We start from the raw sequence: 17,191 nt of genomic DNA on the forward strand, positions 1-17,191 counted from the left end.
GGAAGAGGCGCTAATTTCAGTGCTCAGGAGCCATAAAACAGCTCTTGGGTGGACCATTAGTGACTTGAAGAGGATTAGTCCAACCAAGTGCATGCATAAGATCCTCCTTGAAGATGATGCTAAACCAGTTGTGCAACCACAAAGGAGACTCAATCCAACTATGAAAGATGTGGTCCTGATGAGCGGATAATTTATACGCTTTTTGACATTGTTTTTAGTATGTTTTTAGTAGGATCTAGTTACTTTTAGGGATGTTTTCATTAGTTTTTATGTTAAATTCACATTTCTGGACTTTACTATGAGATTGTATGTTTTTCTGTGATTTCAGGTATTTTCTGGCTGAAATTGAGGGACTTGAGCAGAAATCAGATTCAGAGGTTGAGAAGGACTGCTGATGCTGTTGGATTCTGACCTCCCTGCACTCAAAGTGGATTTTCTGGAGCTACAGAACTCGAAATGGCGCGATTCCAATTGCGTTGGAAAGTAGACATCCAGGACTTTCCAGAAATATATAATAGTCCATACTTTGGCCAAGAATAGACGACGTAAACTGGCGTTCAACGCCAGCCTTCTGCCCAAATTTGGCGTCCAGCGCCAGATAAGGATCCAAAACCAGAGTTGAACGCCCAAACTGGCACAGAAACTGGCGTTCAACTCCACAAATGACCTCTGCACGTGCAAAACTCAGGCTCAGCCCAAACACACACCAAGTGGGCCCAGGAAGTGGATTTATACATCAATTACTTACTCATGTAAACCCTAGTAGCTAGTTTATTATAAATAGGACCTTTTACTATTGTATTAGGCATCTTTGGTCTCAGTTTTAATCCATTGTTCATCTTAGGAGACTATTGATCTCGTTTAGGGGGCTGGCCATCTCGGCCATGCCTGGACCTTTCACTTATGTATTTTCAACGGTAGAGTTTCTACACTCCATAGATTAAGGTGTGGAGCTCTGCTGTTCCTCAAAGATTAATGCAAAGTACTACTGTTTTCTATTCAATTCTTCTTATTTCGCTTCTAAGATATCCATTCGCACCCAAGAACGTGATGAAGGTGATGATTATGTGTGACGCTCATCATCCTTCTTCCTTATGAACGCGTGCCTGACAAACACTTCCGTTCTACATGAAATCAAGCTAGAATGAATATCTCTTAGATCTCCTAACCAGAATCTTCGTGGCATAAGCTAGAATGATGGCGGCATTCAAGAGAATCCGGAAGGTCTAAACCTTGTCTGTGGTATTCCGAGTAGGATTCAATGATTGAATGACTGTGACGAGCTCCTAACTCGCGATTGCAGGGCGTTAGTGACAGACGCAAAAGGATAGTAAATCCTATTCCAGCATGATCGAGAACCGACAGATGAATAGCCGTGCCGTGACAGGGTGCGTGAGCATATTATTCACTGAGAGGATAAGATGAAGCCATTGACAAGGGTGATGCCTCCAGACGATTAGCCGTGCCATGACAGGGCATTGGATCATTTTCCCGTGAGATGACTGACAAACCCCAATTTGACGGTTTGTTTTGCATTGAATTTAGAGTATTTTGATAACCTTTTGTCACATTTAGCCTAGGAATTAGCATGATTTTGTTATCTCTCCCATATTTGTACTTAAGTGTAAAAACATGCTTTTTAAGCCTTATCTTGATGAATTCTAATTCTTCTTTGATTCCATAAAGATGCCTTGATGTGTTTGCTAGTAATTCCAGGATTGAAATAGGCTAGGCATGGATCAAAGGAAGCAAGGAAGGAAGCATACAAGTGGAGAGAAGCATAAAAAGTCAAAGAAGCAAAGTCAGCCATGCACGCGCACGCGCACAAGGCGCTCGCGCGCGCATCGAAGAATTAGCCAGGGACGTGCACGCGTACCATGCGCGCACGCGTCGATGAGGGCACATGACCTCACTAATGCAACACGTGCCTGGCGATTTGAGAGGATTTCTGAACCCATTTTTGGCGCCAAATTGCTAAGGGAAAGGAATAAAAGGATGAAGGATTAAGGGGAAGGCATCATCATCATTATCATCACCTTTTAACCAATAACCACTTGGAGTCTAGAGTTTTGGAGAGAGAAGCTCTCTCTTCTCTCTAGAATTAGGATTAGGAATTAGGGTTAGATTAGGATCTCATAGTTCTAGGTTTAATTCAAGTCTCCTTCTACTTCTACTTTCAATGATGATTGCTACACTTTGGTTCTTCTCTCTATCCCTATTCTCTTGTTGTAATTTCTCTTATTTTGTTTCTAGGTTTTGTAATTGAGATACTCTTGTTCTCTTTATTTCCTTTTAATAATGCAAATTGAGGTAATTCATGATAATTGTGATTTCCTTGGTTGTTGTTGTTGATCCTTTGTATTCAATTGTAGTTAGAATTCATTCTTGTTGTGATTGATTATACTTTTCTTTTGTGCCTTCCAAGTGTTTGATGAAATGCTTGGTTGGATTTTAGTATAGATTTTGTTCCTCTTGGCTATGGTAGAGTAATTAGTGACACTTGAGTCATCTAATTCCTTTGTTGATTGATAATTGGAGAGATTGCTAATTGGTTTGGAATGCACTAAATCTAGTCTTTCTTTGGGAGTTGGCTAGGACTTGTGGCTCAAGTCAATTCATCCACTTGACTTGCCTTTAATTAGTAAGGGTTAACTAAGTGGTAGCAATGAACAATTCTCATCACCATTGAGAAGGATAACTAGGATAGGACTTCTAGTTCTCATATCTTGCCAAGAGCTTTTATAGTAGTTAGTTTATTTCCATTGCCATTTACTTTTCATGCCTCTCATCCAAAACCCCAAAATAACTCATAACCAATAACAAGACACTTTATTGTAATTCCTAGGGAGAACGACCCGAGGTCCAATACTTCGGTTTATAAATTTTAGGGGTTTGTACTAGTGACAAACAACTTTTTGTATGAAAGGATTAGTGATTGGTTTAGAAACTATACTTGCAACGAGAATTCATTTGTGAAATTCTAAACCGTCAAGAATCTGTTCATCAAAATGACGCTGGATCAGATGGATCAGGCACTCATCTCCCTTGGCGCTGAGTTACCTCCGCTTCCAGACTCTCCGACCTCCGATGAGCAGGATCATCAGGAGGCGGACGCAGAGGCACCGGTTCAGCAGGATGCCCCTGACACTACAGAGCCGCCACAGACTCAGGAGGAGCCGGTCCTACAGCCACAGTCAGAGCCTGAGCCTATCGTTGTACCTCCCACCGATCCTCCGGTTTAGCATCGAGGACGATGCTTGGTTTTAAGTGTGGGGAGGGCACCGGTAGCATTATTTGGGAACCGGTGAACTTTTCGGCCTAGTTATCTCATTTTGCACATCTTTGTATATATTTTGATGCATTTCTAGTTTGCTTTGGATACTTTTATTGCTTATTTTGGATTTTAGATATTTTGATGCTTTTGGATATTTTTAGATGTTTTGGATGATAGATTCCGTACTTTTAGTTGGATTCTTCTTTATACATTTTGTTTATCTTTGTTTTTAGTTTGTAGTTGTGATTAGAAATCATACTTTGGATTGCAAATATTTAGTCACCCTTTTTGCATAATATATTGGTTTTAAGTGAAAAAGGAAAGGGTGAACTAAGAAAATTTTTGAACTTTTCAATCACAACAATGCTTAGTCAAACATTGAGATTTTTTTTCAAGAAGTTTAAATATAGGGCATTAACCCAACTGATTGAAAGAAAATTTTTGAAACTTGCTTGAATTTCATACCTTGTGAAGCATGTATTGAATTGAGAACACAAGCTTGTGAGATTTGAGCCTATTGATGTGGTTACATTTTATAACCATTTATTTTCCATTCTTGTGTGAAATTGTTCTTTTTCCATGATTGTGACCCTTGATTTGCTTGATTCTATATATCCGTTTATTTCTTGTGTTTGTGCATTTATATGATTGAGGCCATTCTTTCATTAGCCACTTACCCAAATAGCCAACCTTTTACTCCCCATTGTTAGCCAATTTTGAGCCTATGCTCAACCCACTTATTCTTATTTTAGCACATTACAAGCCTAAGGCGGAAAACCAATGAAAAGTCCTTGTTTGGATCTTTGATTGACCTAGGCTAGTGAGAGTATTTTATTATTCAAAGTTGGTGAGGCTTGGGAACATTGGATGGGATAAAAAGGGGCAGTACACTTTTATGTTTAAAGATTTGGGCACATATTCATGTATTGATTAAATGTAGAGACCTTATGTATTGATGTTCTCGTATTTAGTTTGAAAGAAGAAAAAGAAAAAAATATATATATAAAAAAAATGATGATGAAAAGAAAAGAAAAAAATGTATATAGAAAAAGAAAAAAAGAAAAAAAAAGAAAGAAAAGAGAAAAGCAATAAAGGGGACAAAATGCCCCAAAGTGAAGCTCAATAAGAATCAATGCATAAGTGTTGTGAAATGAAAAGAAAATGCATGAGTATGTAAGAAAAAAAAAAGTGAAAAATGGGTAGTTAGAATAACTCGCATTTGTATAGGTCATTAAATAGGTTAGGTGGGAAAGTCTATGCTAATCGAAGATTCAATTCCTAGTCCACTTGACCATAAATGATCCTACCTTGACCCTAACCCCATTACAACCTAAATAAAAGACCTCATGATGAATGTATGCATGCATTGAATAAGTGTTGATTGTTAGAAGAAAATCAAATTTTGGAAAACATGATTAGAAGAGAATTGAGTGAATTAACCCTTAAACACTTGAGTGAATAGAGCGGATACACATCCGATGAGGGTTCAAAAGTTCAATCACTTGTGTTCACCCATATTATCTATATTCTTGCAAGTTTGAACTCCTTTTTGACAATTCAATACAATTGTGGTTTGGACTTAGTCCTTATTGCCTAGCTCTTGTGCTTACACATGCTCTCTTGGGAATTGATTTGTTTGAACTAAGCATTTCCAATTGCTTTAGATAATTGCATTTAGATAGGACTCATATAGTTTAGTTGCATTCAATAAATGTCATAACCCTTAGTTCCTTCTTATTTTAGCATGAGGACATGCTAAGGCTTAAGTGTGGGGAGGTTGACAAACCCCAATTTGACGGTTTGTTTTGCATTGAATTTAGAGTATTTTGATAACCTTTTGTCACATTTAGCCTAGGAATTAGCATGATTTTGTTATCTCTCCCATATTTGTGCTTAAGTGTAAAAACATGCTTTTTAAGCCTTATCTTGATGAATTCTAATTCTTCTTTGATTCCATAAAGATGCCTTGATGTGTTTGCTAGTAATTCCAGGATTGAAATAGGCTAGGCATGGATCAAAGGAAGCAAGGAAGGAAGCATACAAGTGGAGAGAAGCATAAAAAGTCAAAGAAGCAAAGTCAGCCATGCACGCGCACGCGCACAAGGCGCTCGCGCGCGCATCGAAGAATTAGCCAGGGACGCGCACGCGTACCATGCGCGCACGCGTCGATGAGGACACATGACCTCACTAATGCAACACGTGCCTGGCGATTTGAGAGGATTTCTGAACCCATTTTTGGCACCAAATTGCTAAGGGAAAGGAATAAAAGGATGAAGGATTAAGGGGAAGGCATCATCATCATTATCATCACCTTTTAACCAATAACCACTTGGAGTCTAGAGTTTTGGAGAGAGAAGCTCTCTCTTCTCTCTAGAATTAGGATTAGGAATTAGGGTTAGATTAGGATCTCATAGTTCTAGGTTTAATTCAAGTCTCCTTCTACTTCTACTTTCAATGATGATTGCTACACTTTGGTTCTTCTCTCTATCCCTATTCTCTTGTTGTAATTTCTCTTATTTTGTTTCTAGGTTTTGTAATTGAGATACTCTTGTTCTCTTTATTTCCTTTTAATAATGCAAATTGAGGTAATTCATGATAATTGTGATTTCCTTGGTTGTTGTTGTTGATCCTTTGTATTCAATTGTAGTTAGAATTCATTCTTGTTGTGATTGACTATACTTTTCTTTTGTGCCTTCCAAGTGTTTGATGAAATGCTTGGTTGGATTTTAGTATAGATTTTGTTCCTCTTGGCTATGGTAGAGTAATTAGTGACACTTGAGTCATCTAATTCCTTTGTTGATTGATAATTGGAGAGATTGCTAATTGGTTTGGAATGCACTAAATCTAGTCTTTCCTTGGGAGTTGGCTAGGACTTGTGGCTCAAGTCAATTCATCCACTTGACTTGCCTTTAATTAGTAAGGGTTAACTAAGTGGTAGCAATGAACAATTCTCATCACCATTGAGAAGGATAACTAGGATAGGACTTCTAGTTCTCATATCTTGCCAAGAGCTTTTATAGTAGTTAGTTTATTTCCATTGCCATTTACTTTTCATGCCTCTCATCCAAAACCCCAAAATAACTCATAACCAATAACAAGACACTTTATTGTAATTCCTAGGGAGAACGACCCGAGGTCCAATACTTCGGTTTATAAATTTTAGGGGTTTGTACTAGTGACAAACAACTTTTTGTATGAAAGGATTAGTGATTGGTTTAGAAACTATACTTGCAACGAGAATTCATTTGTGAAATTCTAAACCGTCAAAAATCCGTTCATCAATGACCGAAAGTAGCCATTGACAGTGGTGATATATCACATAAAGCCAGCCATGGAAAGGAGTAAGACTGATTGGATGAAGATGGCAGGAAAGCAGAGGTTCAGAGGAACGAAAAGCATCTCCATTCGCTTATCTGAAATTCCTACCAATGAATTACATAAGTATCTTTGTCCCTATTTTACTATATAATATTCGAAAACACCATTATCACTTTATATCTGCCTGACTGAGATTTACAAGGTGACCATAGCTTGCTTCATACCAACAATCTCCGTGGGATTCGACCCTTACTCACGTAAGGTATTACTTGGACGACCCAGTGCACTTGCTGGTTAGTTGTATCGAAGTTGTGACAAATTATGAATGTGTAATCACGATTACGCGTACCAAGTTGCTCACATGCCAGGAATAGTTCGAGCCTGGAGATCACAATTTCGTGCACCAAGTTTTTGGCGCCGTTGCCGGGGATTGTTTGAGTTTTCGGCAAGCTTTTGGTCCGGTAACATCAGTGCCAAGTTTGGATCCGGCAACAGCACCATGTTTTTGGCGCCGTTGCCGGGGATTGTTCGAGTATGGACAACTGACGGTTCATCTTGTTGCTCAGATTAGGTAATTTTCTTTTTGTTTTCTTTTCAAAAATTTTTCAAAAATATTTTCAAAAATCTCTCATCTGTTTTTGAAAAAAAAAATAATAAAAATGTTTTCAAAAAATTTTTTATTCAAAATTTTTAAGAATGAATTCTAGTGTTTCATGAAGCATGTAAAGCCTGGCTGGCTGTAAAGCCATGTCTAAATTTATTTGGACTGAGGCTTGCAATTTGATATCAAGAGCAATATACTCTCGTGTTAAATGCTGAAGCTTGGCTGGCCATTGGCCATGTCTAGTGTTTTGGACTGGAGCTTTCATTGAAAGCTTGGCTGGCTAGTGAGCCATGTCTAATTCCTGGACTGAAGCTTTAGACTAATATGGCAAGATTCCTGGAATTCATATTAAAAATTTTGGAATCCTTATTTTTCTTTTCATAATAATTTTCGAAAAAATCCAAAAAAATTAGAAAATCATAAAAATCAAAAATATTTTTCTATTTCTTGTTTGAGTCTTGAGTCATATCATAAGTTTGGTGTCACTTGCATATGCATCTTGCATTTTTTCGAAAATATCATGCATTCATAGTGTTCTTCATGATCTTCAAGTTGTTCTTGGTAAGTCTTCTTGTTTGATCTTGATGATTTTTTGTTTTGTGTCTTTTCATGTTTATCATATGCATTCTTGAATTCTTAGTGCGTAAGCATTAAAGAATTCTAAGTTTGGTGTCTTGCATGTTTTCTTTGCATTAAAAGTTTTTCAAAATTGTGTCTATGATGTTCATCTTGGTATTCAAAGTGTTCTTGGTGTTCATCTTGACATTCATAGCATTCTTGCATGCATCACATGTTTTGATCTAAAAATTTCATGCATTGCATAATTTTCATGTTTTTCATAAAAGTTTCAAAAACCAAAAAAAATATCTTTCCCTTTTTCTCTCATCAAATTCGAAAATTTGAGTTGACTTTTTCAAAAATTTTTAAAAATCAAGTTGTTTCTTATGAGTCAAATCAAATTTTCAAATTGAAAATCTTATCTTTTTCAAAATCTTTTTCAAAAATCAAATCTTTTTCAAAATTCTTAGTTATTTTCGAAAATTCCAAAAATATTTTTCAAAAATCTTTTTCTTATTTTTTATACCAAATTTTCGAAAATAACATAATCAATTAATGTTTTGATTCAAAAATTTGAAGTTTGTTACTTGCTTGTTAAGAAAGATTCAAACTTTGAGTTCTAGAATCATATCTTGTGATTTCTTGTGAATCAAGTCATTAATTGTGATTTTAAAAATCAACTCTTTTTTCAAAAACTAATTTCAATCATATCTTTTCAAAAATATCTTCTTATCTTATCTTTTTCAAAAATATCTTTTCAAATATCTTTTCTAACTTCCTAACTTCTTATCTTTTCAAAATTTGTTTCAACTAACTAACTAACTTTTTGTTTGTTTCTTAACTTTTTCAAAACCACCTAACTAACTCTCTCTCTCTCATTTTCGAAAATATCTTCCCTCTTTTTCAAAAATTTCTTTTTAATTAACTAATTATTTTTATTTTTTTTTTCATTTTTGATTTCAAAAATTTTCGAAAAATTACTAACATTTTTCAAAAACCATTTTCGAAAATCACTAACTCTTTTTCAAAATAATTTTCGAAAATTATCCCTCCCCCATCTCATTCTATTTATTCATTCATATCCTAACATCTCATCTCACCTCTCTTCCATCCTCACAGTTGTGTTTCTTCCATTATATTACATTCTTTGTCTCCCCCTCTTCTTCCACTCACACAGGAATCCCTATACTGTGGTATAAAGGATCTCCATTATTATTATTATTTTTCTGTGCCTTCTTCTTTGTCATATGAGCAGGAGCAAGGATAAGAACATTCTTGTGGAAGCAGATCCAGAACCTGAAAGGACTCTGAAGAGAAAATTAAGAGAAGCCAAAATACAACAATCCAGAGATAACCTTTCAGAAATTTTCGAACAGGAAAAGGAGATGGCAGCCGAAAATAATAATAATGTAAGGAAGATGCTTGGTGACTTTACTGCACCTAATTCCAATTTACATGGAAGAAGCATCTCCATTCCTGCCATTGGAGCAAACAATTTTGAGCTGAAACCTCAATTAGTTTCTCTGATGCAGCAGAACTGCAAGTTTCATGGACTTCCATCTGAAGATCCTTTTCAGTTCTTAACTGAATTCTTGCAGATATGTGATACTGTTAAGACTAATGGAGTAGATCCTGAAGTCTACAGGCTCATGCTTTTCCCTTTTGCTCTAAGAGACAGAGCTAGATTATGGTTGGATTCTCAACCCAAAGACAGCCTGAACTCTTGGGATAAGCTGGTCACGGCTTTCTTAGCCAAGTACTTTCCTCCTCAAAAGCTGAGCAAGCTTAGAGCTGATGTTCAAACCTTCAGACAGAAAGAAGGTGAATCCCTCTATGAAGCTTGGGAAAGATACAAACAGTTGACCAAAAAGTGTCCTTCTGATATGCTTTCAGAATGGACCATCCTGGATATATTCTATGATGGTTTATCTGAGCTATCAAGGATGTCATTGGACACTTCTGCAGGTGGATCCATTCACCTAAAGAAAACGCCTGCAGAAGCTCAAGAACTCATTGACATGGTTGCTAATAACCAGTTCATGTACACTTCTGAAAGGAATCCTGTGAACAATGGGACGCCTATAAAGAAGGGAGTTCTTGAAGTTGATACTCTGAATGCCATATTGGCTCAATAAAATATTGACTCAGCAAGTCAATATGATCTCTCAGAGTCTGCATGGAATGCAAGCTGCATCCAACAGTACTCAAGAGGCATCTTCTGAAGAAGAAGCCTATGATCCTGAGAACCCTGCAATAGCAGAGGTAAATTACTTAGGTGAACCTTATGGAAACACCTATAACTCAACATGGAGAAATCATCCAAATTTCTCATGGAAGGATCAAAAGCCCCAACAAGGCTTTAATAATGGTAGAAGAAACAGGTTTAGCAATAGCAAGCCTTTTCCATCATCAACTCAGCAAGAGACAGAGAACTCTGAACAAAATGCTTCTAATTTAGCAAATCTAGTCTCTGATCTATCTAAGGCTACTGTAAGTTTCATGAATGAAACAAGGTCTTCCATTAGAAATCTGGAAGCACAAGTGGGCCAGCTGAGTAAAAGGATCACTGAAATCCCTCCTAGTAATCTCCCAAGCAATACAGAAGAGAATCCAAAAGGAGAGTGCAAGGCCATTGACATAAGCATCATGGCCGAGCCTGAGAGGAGAGGAGAGGACGTGAATCCCAAGGAGGAAGACCTCCTGGGACGTCCAGTGGTCAATAAGGAGCTTCCCTCTGAGGAACCAAAGGACTCTGAGGCTCATCTAGAGACCATAGAGATTCCATTGAACCTCCTTATGCCCTTCATGAGCTCTGCTGAGTATTCCTCTTCTGAAGAGAATGAGGATGTTACTGAAGAGCAAACTGCCAAGTTTCTTGGTGCAATCATGAAGCTGAATGCCAAATTATTTGGCATTGATACTTGGGAAGTTGAACCTCCCTTGTTCATCAATGAACTAAGTGATCTGGATCAACTGACATTGCCTCAGAAGAGACAGGATCCTGGAAAGTTCATAATACCCTGCACCATAGGCACCATGATCTTTAAGGCTCTATGTGACCTTGGTTCAGGGATAAACCTCATGCCCCTCTCTGTAATAGAGAAACTGGGAATCTATGGGGTGCAAGCTGCTAAAATCTCATTAGAGATGGCAGACAGCTCAAGAAAACAGGCTTATGGACAAGTAGAGGACGTGTTAGTAAAGGTTGAAGGCCTTTACATCCCTGCTGATTTCATAGTCCTGGATACTGGAAAGGAAGAGGATGAATCCATCATCCTAGGAAGACCTTTCCTGGCCACAGCAAGAGCTGTGATTGATGTTGACAGAGGTGAACTAGTCCTTCAATGGAATGAGGACTCCCTTGTGTTTAAAACTCAAGGATCTCCCTCTGCAACCATGGAGAGGAAGCAGAAAAAGCTTCTCTCAAAGCAGAGTCAACCAGAGCCCCCACAGTCAAACTCTAAGTTTGGTGTTGGGAGGCCACAACCAAACTCTAAATTTGGTGTTGAACTCCCATATCCAAACTCTAAGTTTGGTGTTGGAGAGTCTCAACAAAGCTCTGCACATCTGTGAGGCTCCATGAGAGCCCACTGTCAAGCTATTGACATTAAAGAAGCGCTTGTTGGGAGGCAACCCAATGTTTATTTATCTAACTATATTTTTCTTAGTTATGTGTCTTTATAGGTTCATGATCATGAGGAGTCACAAAATAAATATAAAAATTGAAAACGGAATCAAAAACAGCAGAAGAAAAATCACACCCTGGAGGAGCATCTGTCTGGCGTTCAAACGCCAGAACAGAGCATAGTTCTGGCGTTCAACGCCAGAAATGGCAGCAAAGGGGCGTTGAACGCCCAAAATGGGCACCAACCTGGTGCTGAACGCCCAGAGTTGTGTGCAAGGGCATTTTACATGCCTAAATTGGTGCAGGGATGTAAATGCCTTGACACCTCAGGATCTGTGGACCCCACAGGATCATCTCAGGATCTGTGGACCCCACAGGATCCCTACCTACCTCATCATCTCTCTTTCCATTCATGATCATCCCTTCTTTTTTTTTCCATTTACCACTCACATCCATACACCCACTACCTTCAAAAATTCAACATCTCTCTCCCACCCAATCCCACCCATATGGCCGAATACACACTCCCATCCATCTCCTCCATATCTTCTTCTTATTCTTCTATTCTTTCTTCTTTTGCTCGAGGGCGAGCAACATTCTAAGTTTGGTGTGGTAAAAGCATAGCTTTTTTGTTTTTTTCCATAACCATTGATGGCACCTAAGGCTAGAGAAACCTCTAGAAAGAGGAAAGGGAAGACAAAAGCTTCTATCAAGGGTCTATAGCTCAGTGGTAGAACATTTGACTGCAAATCAAGAGATCCCTGAGATACCTCAGGGGATACATTTTCTTCCACACAATTATTGGAAGCAACTAAGGGTGGAACATCAAGAGCACTCCATCATCCTTCATAAAATCAGAGAAGATCTAAAAGCAATGAAGGAGGAGCAACAAAGACAAGGAAGAGACATAGAAGAGCTCAAGGACATCATTGGTTCCTCAAGAAGGAAACGCCACCATCACTAAGGTGGATTCATTCCTTGTTCTTATTTCTTCTGTTTTTCATTTTCTATGTTATGTGCTTATCTATGTTTGTGTCTTCATTACATGATCATTAGTAGTAATAACTATGTCTTAAAGCTATGAATGTCCTATGAATCCATCACCTCTCTAAAATGAAAAATGTTTTAATTCAAAAGAACAAGAAGTACATGAGTTTCGAATTTATCCTTGAACTTAGCTTAATTATATTGATGTGGTGACAATGCTTCTTGTTTTCTGAATGTATGCTTGAACAGTGCATATGTCTTTTGAAGTTGTTGTTTAAGAATGTTAAATATGTTGGCTCTTGAAAGAATGATAACTAGGAGACATGTTATTTGATAATCTAAAAAATCATAAAAATGATTCTTGAAGCAAGAAAAAGCAGCAAAAAACAAAGCTTGCAGAAAAAAAAAAGAAGAAAAAAAAATTAGGCGAAAAAAAAAATAGAAAGAAAAAGAAAAAGCAAGCAGAAAAAGCCAAAAGCTCTTAAAACCAAGAGGCAAGAGCAAAAAGCCAATAACCCTTAAAACCAAAAGGCAAGGGCAAATAAAAAGGATCCCAAGGCTTTGAGCATCAGTGGATAGGAGGACCTAAAGGAATAAAATCCTGGTCTAAGCGGCTAAACCAAGCTGTCCCTAACCATGTGCTTGTGGCGTGTAGGTGTCAAGTGAAAACTTGAGACTGAGCGGTTAAAGTCAAGGTCCAAAGCAAAAAAAGAGTGTGCTTAAGAACCCTGGACACTTCTAATTGGGGACTTTAGCAAAGCTGAGTCACAATCTGAAAAGGTTCACCCAATTATGTGTCTGTGGCATTTATGTATCCGGTGGTAATACTGGAAAACAAAGTGCTTAGGGCCACGGCCAAGACTCATAAAGAAGCTGTGTTCAAAAACCATCATACTGAACTAGGAGAGTCAATAACACTATTCGAAATCTGAAGTTCCTATAGATGCCAATCATTCTAAACTTCAATGGATAAAGTGAGATGCCAAAACTATTCAAGAGGCAAAAAGCTATAAGTCCCGCTCATATGATTGCAGCTATGTTTCATTGATAGTTTGGAATTTATAGTATATTCTCTTCTTTTTATCCTATTTGATTTTCAGTTGCTTGGGGACAAGCAACAATTTAAGTTTGGTGTTGTGATGAGCGGATAATTTATACGCTTTTTGACATTGTTTTTAGTATGTTTTTAGTAGGATCTAGTTACTTTTAGGGATGTTTTCATTAGTTTTTATGTTAAATTCACATTTCTGGACTTTACTATGAGATTGTGTGTTTTTCTGTGATTTCAGGTATTTTCTGGCTGTAATTGAGGGACTTGAGCAGAAATCAGATTCAGAGGTTGAGAAGGACTGCTGATGCTGTTGGATTTTGACCTCCCTACACTCAAAGTGGATTTTCTGGAGCTACAGAACTCGAAATGGCGCGATTCCAATTGCGTTGAAAAGTATACATCCAGGGCTTTCCAGCAATATATAATAGTCCATACTTTGGCCAAGAATAGACGACGTAAACTGGCGTTCAACGCCAGCCTTCTGCCCAAATTTGGCGTCCAGCGCCAGATAAGGATCCAAAACCAGAGTTGAACGCCCAAACTGGCACAGAAACTGGCGTTCAACTCCACAAATGGCCTCTGCACGTGCAACACTCAGGCTCAGCCCAAACACACACCAAGTGGGCCCAGGAAGTGGATTTATACATCAATTACTTACTCATGTAAACCCTAGTAGCTAGTTTATTATAAATAGGACCTTTTACTATTGTATTAGGCATCTTTGGTCTCAGTTTTAATCCATTGTTCATCTTAGGAGACTATTGATCTCGTTTAGGGGGCTGGCCATCTCGGACATGCCTGGACCTTTCTCTTATGTATTTTCAACGGTAGAGTTTCTACACTCCATAGATTAAGGTGTGGAGCTCTGTTGTTCCTCAAAGATTAATGCAAAGTACTACTGTTTTCTATTCAATTCTTCTTATTTCGCTTCTAAGATATCCATTCGCACCCAAGAACGTGATGAAGGTGATGATTATGTGTGACGCTCATCATCCTTCTTCCTTATGAACGCGTGCCTGACAAACACTTCCGTTCTACATGAAATCAAGCTAGAATGAATATCTCTTAGATCTCCTAACCAGAATCTTCGTGGCATAAGCTAGAATGATGGCGGCATTCAAGAGAATCCGGAAGGTCTAAACCTTGTCTGTGGTATTCCGAGTAGGATTCAATGATTGAATGACTGTGACGAGCTCCTAACTCGCGATTGCAGGGCGTTAGTGATAGACGCAAAAGGATAGTAAATCCTATTCCAGCATGATCGAGAACCGACAGATGAATAGCCGTGCCGTGACAGGGTGCGTGAGCATATTATTCACTGAGAGGATAAGATGAAGCCATTGACAAGGGTGATGCCTCCAGACGATTAGCCGTGCCGTGACAGGGCATTGGATCATTTTCCCATGAGATGACCGAAAGTAGCCATTGACAGTGGTGATATATCACATAAAGCCAGCCATGGAAAGGAAAGCAGAGGTTCAGAGGAACGAAAAGCATCTCCATTCGCTTATCTGAAATTCCTACCAATGTATTACATAAGTATCTCTATCCCTATTTTACTATATAATATTCGAAAACACCATTATCACTTTATATCTGCCTGACTGAGATTTACAAGGTGACCATAGCTTGTTTCATACCAACAATCTCCGTGGGATTCGACCCTTACTCACGTAAGGTATTACTTGGACGACCCAGTGCATTTGCTGGTTAGTTGTATCGAAGTTGTGACAAATTATGAATGTGTAATCATGATTACGCGTACCAAGTTGCTCACATGCCAGGAATAGTTTGAGCCTGGAGATCACAATTTCGTGCACCAGGTCCAAAAAGAGGCAATAAAACTATGGGAAGCAGGTATTATTTACCCTATTTCTGACAGTCCTTGGGTAAGTCCTGTGCAGGTAGTTCCCAAGAAATGAGGGATGACAGTGATCAAGAATGAAGAGAATGAGCTTATTCCTACAAGAACAATCATAGGATGGAGAATGTGTATACACTACAGGGGGCTCAACACTGTTACTCGAAAGGATAACTTCCCCCTTCTTTTCATTGATCAGATGCTTGAGAGGTTAGCTGGTCATGCTTTTTACTATTTTCTAGATGGATATTCTGGATATAATCAAATTGCAGTGGACCCTCAAGATCAAGAGAAGATAGCATTCACATGTCCCTTTGGAGTATTTGCCTACAGAAGAATGCCTTTTGGACTTTGCAATGCTCCAGCAACTTTTCAGAGGTGTATGCTTTCAATTTTTTCTGATATGGTTGAAAAGTTCATTGAGGTATTTATGGATGACTTTTCTATTTTTGGTAATTCTTTTGAATCTTGCCTTAAGCATTTTTCTCTTGTCTTGAAACGGTGTCAAGAATCAAACCTTGTTTTAAATTAGGAAAAATGTCATTTTATGGTTACAGAAGGTATTGTTCTTGGACACCGGATTTCAAGTAAGGGAATTGAGGTTGATAGAGCAAAGGTGGAGGTAATTAAAAAATTACCACCACCAACTAATGTTAAGGCAGTCAGAAGTGTCTTGGGTCATGCAGGATTTTATAGAAGATTTATAAAGGATTTTTCTAAAATTGCTAAACCTTTAAGCAACCTGTTGGTTGCTGATGTTCCTTTTGTCTTTAATTCTGATTGTCTGTATGCTTTTGAAACTCTAAAAGCAAACCTTACCTCTACTCCCATTATAGCTCCCCCTTACTGGGATTTACCATTTGAATTAATGTGTGATGCCAGTGACTTTGCTATAGGAGCTGTTTTAGGACAGAGGCATGGTAAGCTTGTACATGTTATTTACTATGCCAGCCATGTGTTAAATGATGCCCAAAAGAATTACACAACTACAGAAAAGGAATTATTACCTGTTGTATATGCTGTTGATAAGTTTAGGTCCTATTTACTTGGTTCTAAGGTTATTGTTTACACTGACCATGCTGCTTTGAAGTACCTTCTAACCAAACAAGACTCTAAACCAAGATTAATTAGATGGGTGTTGCTCCTTCAGGAGTTTGATATTGAGATAAAAGACAGAAAAGGGTCAAAAAATCAAGTAGCTGACCATCTCTCCAAAATTGAGCCTGAAGCAGGAGTACAATCACCCACAGCTGTGATTGAGACATTTTCGGATGAACAATTGTTCCTCATTCAGCAAGCTCCATGGTTTGCAGACATTGCAAATTATAAGGCCATGAATTTAATTCCAAGAGAGTACAGTAGGCAACAAGTAAAGAAGCGATTGACTGATGCAAAGTACTACATTTGGGAGGAACCATACCTTTTTAAAAGGTGTTCAGATGGTATCCTCCGGAGATGTGTCCCAGATGAAGAAAAATAGTAGATTCTTTGGCACTGTCATGGTTCTGAGTATGAAGGCCACTTTGGTGGTGAAAGGACAGCTATAAAGGTCCTTCAGAGCGGGTTTTACTAGCCGACTCTTTTCAGAGACTCAAGAGAATTTGTGAAGCACTGTGACAGATGTGAAAAAGCCACAAATCTCCCTGCCAACCATGAAATGCCATAGCAGGGGATTCTTAAGGTTGAGTTGTTTGATCTGTGGGGCATTGATTTCATGGGACCTTTCCCACCCTTACATTCAAACAACTATATTCTAGTGGCAGTTGATTATGTGTCCAAATGGGTGGAAGTTGTGGCTCTGCCCACCAATGATGCCAAGGTGGTAATGAGCTTTCTTCAGAGATATATCTTTAGCCGGTTTGGTGTTCCAAGGACACTCATTAGTGATGGAGGAAGTCACTTCTGTAACAGAC

General features: G+C 38.3%; 1 non-coding gene across 1 annotated transcript; it reads right to left on the minus strand.

Annotated features, from left to right (window-relative positions):
- Positions 1-9,535: 9,535 nt before the first annotated feature.
- Positions 9,536-9,643, minus strand: LOC148568415 (small nucleolar RNA R71). Its single transcript, XR_015882996.1, has one exon. It is a non-coding gene; the product is annotated as a small nucleolar RNA R71 (small nucleolar RNA).
- Positions 9,644-17,191: the final 7,548 nt, after the last annotated feature.

This window comes from Arachis ipaensis, chromosome B4 (genome assembly GCF_059453495.1).
Source record: "Arachis ipaensis isolate K30076 ecotype BB chromosome B4, ASM5945349v1, whole genome shotgun sequence".
NCBI classification, from domain to species: domain Eukaryota; kingdom Viridiplantae; phylum Streptophyta; class Magnoliopsida; order Fabales; family Fabaceae; genus Arachis; species Arachis ipaensis.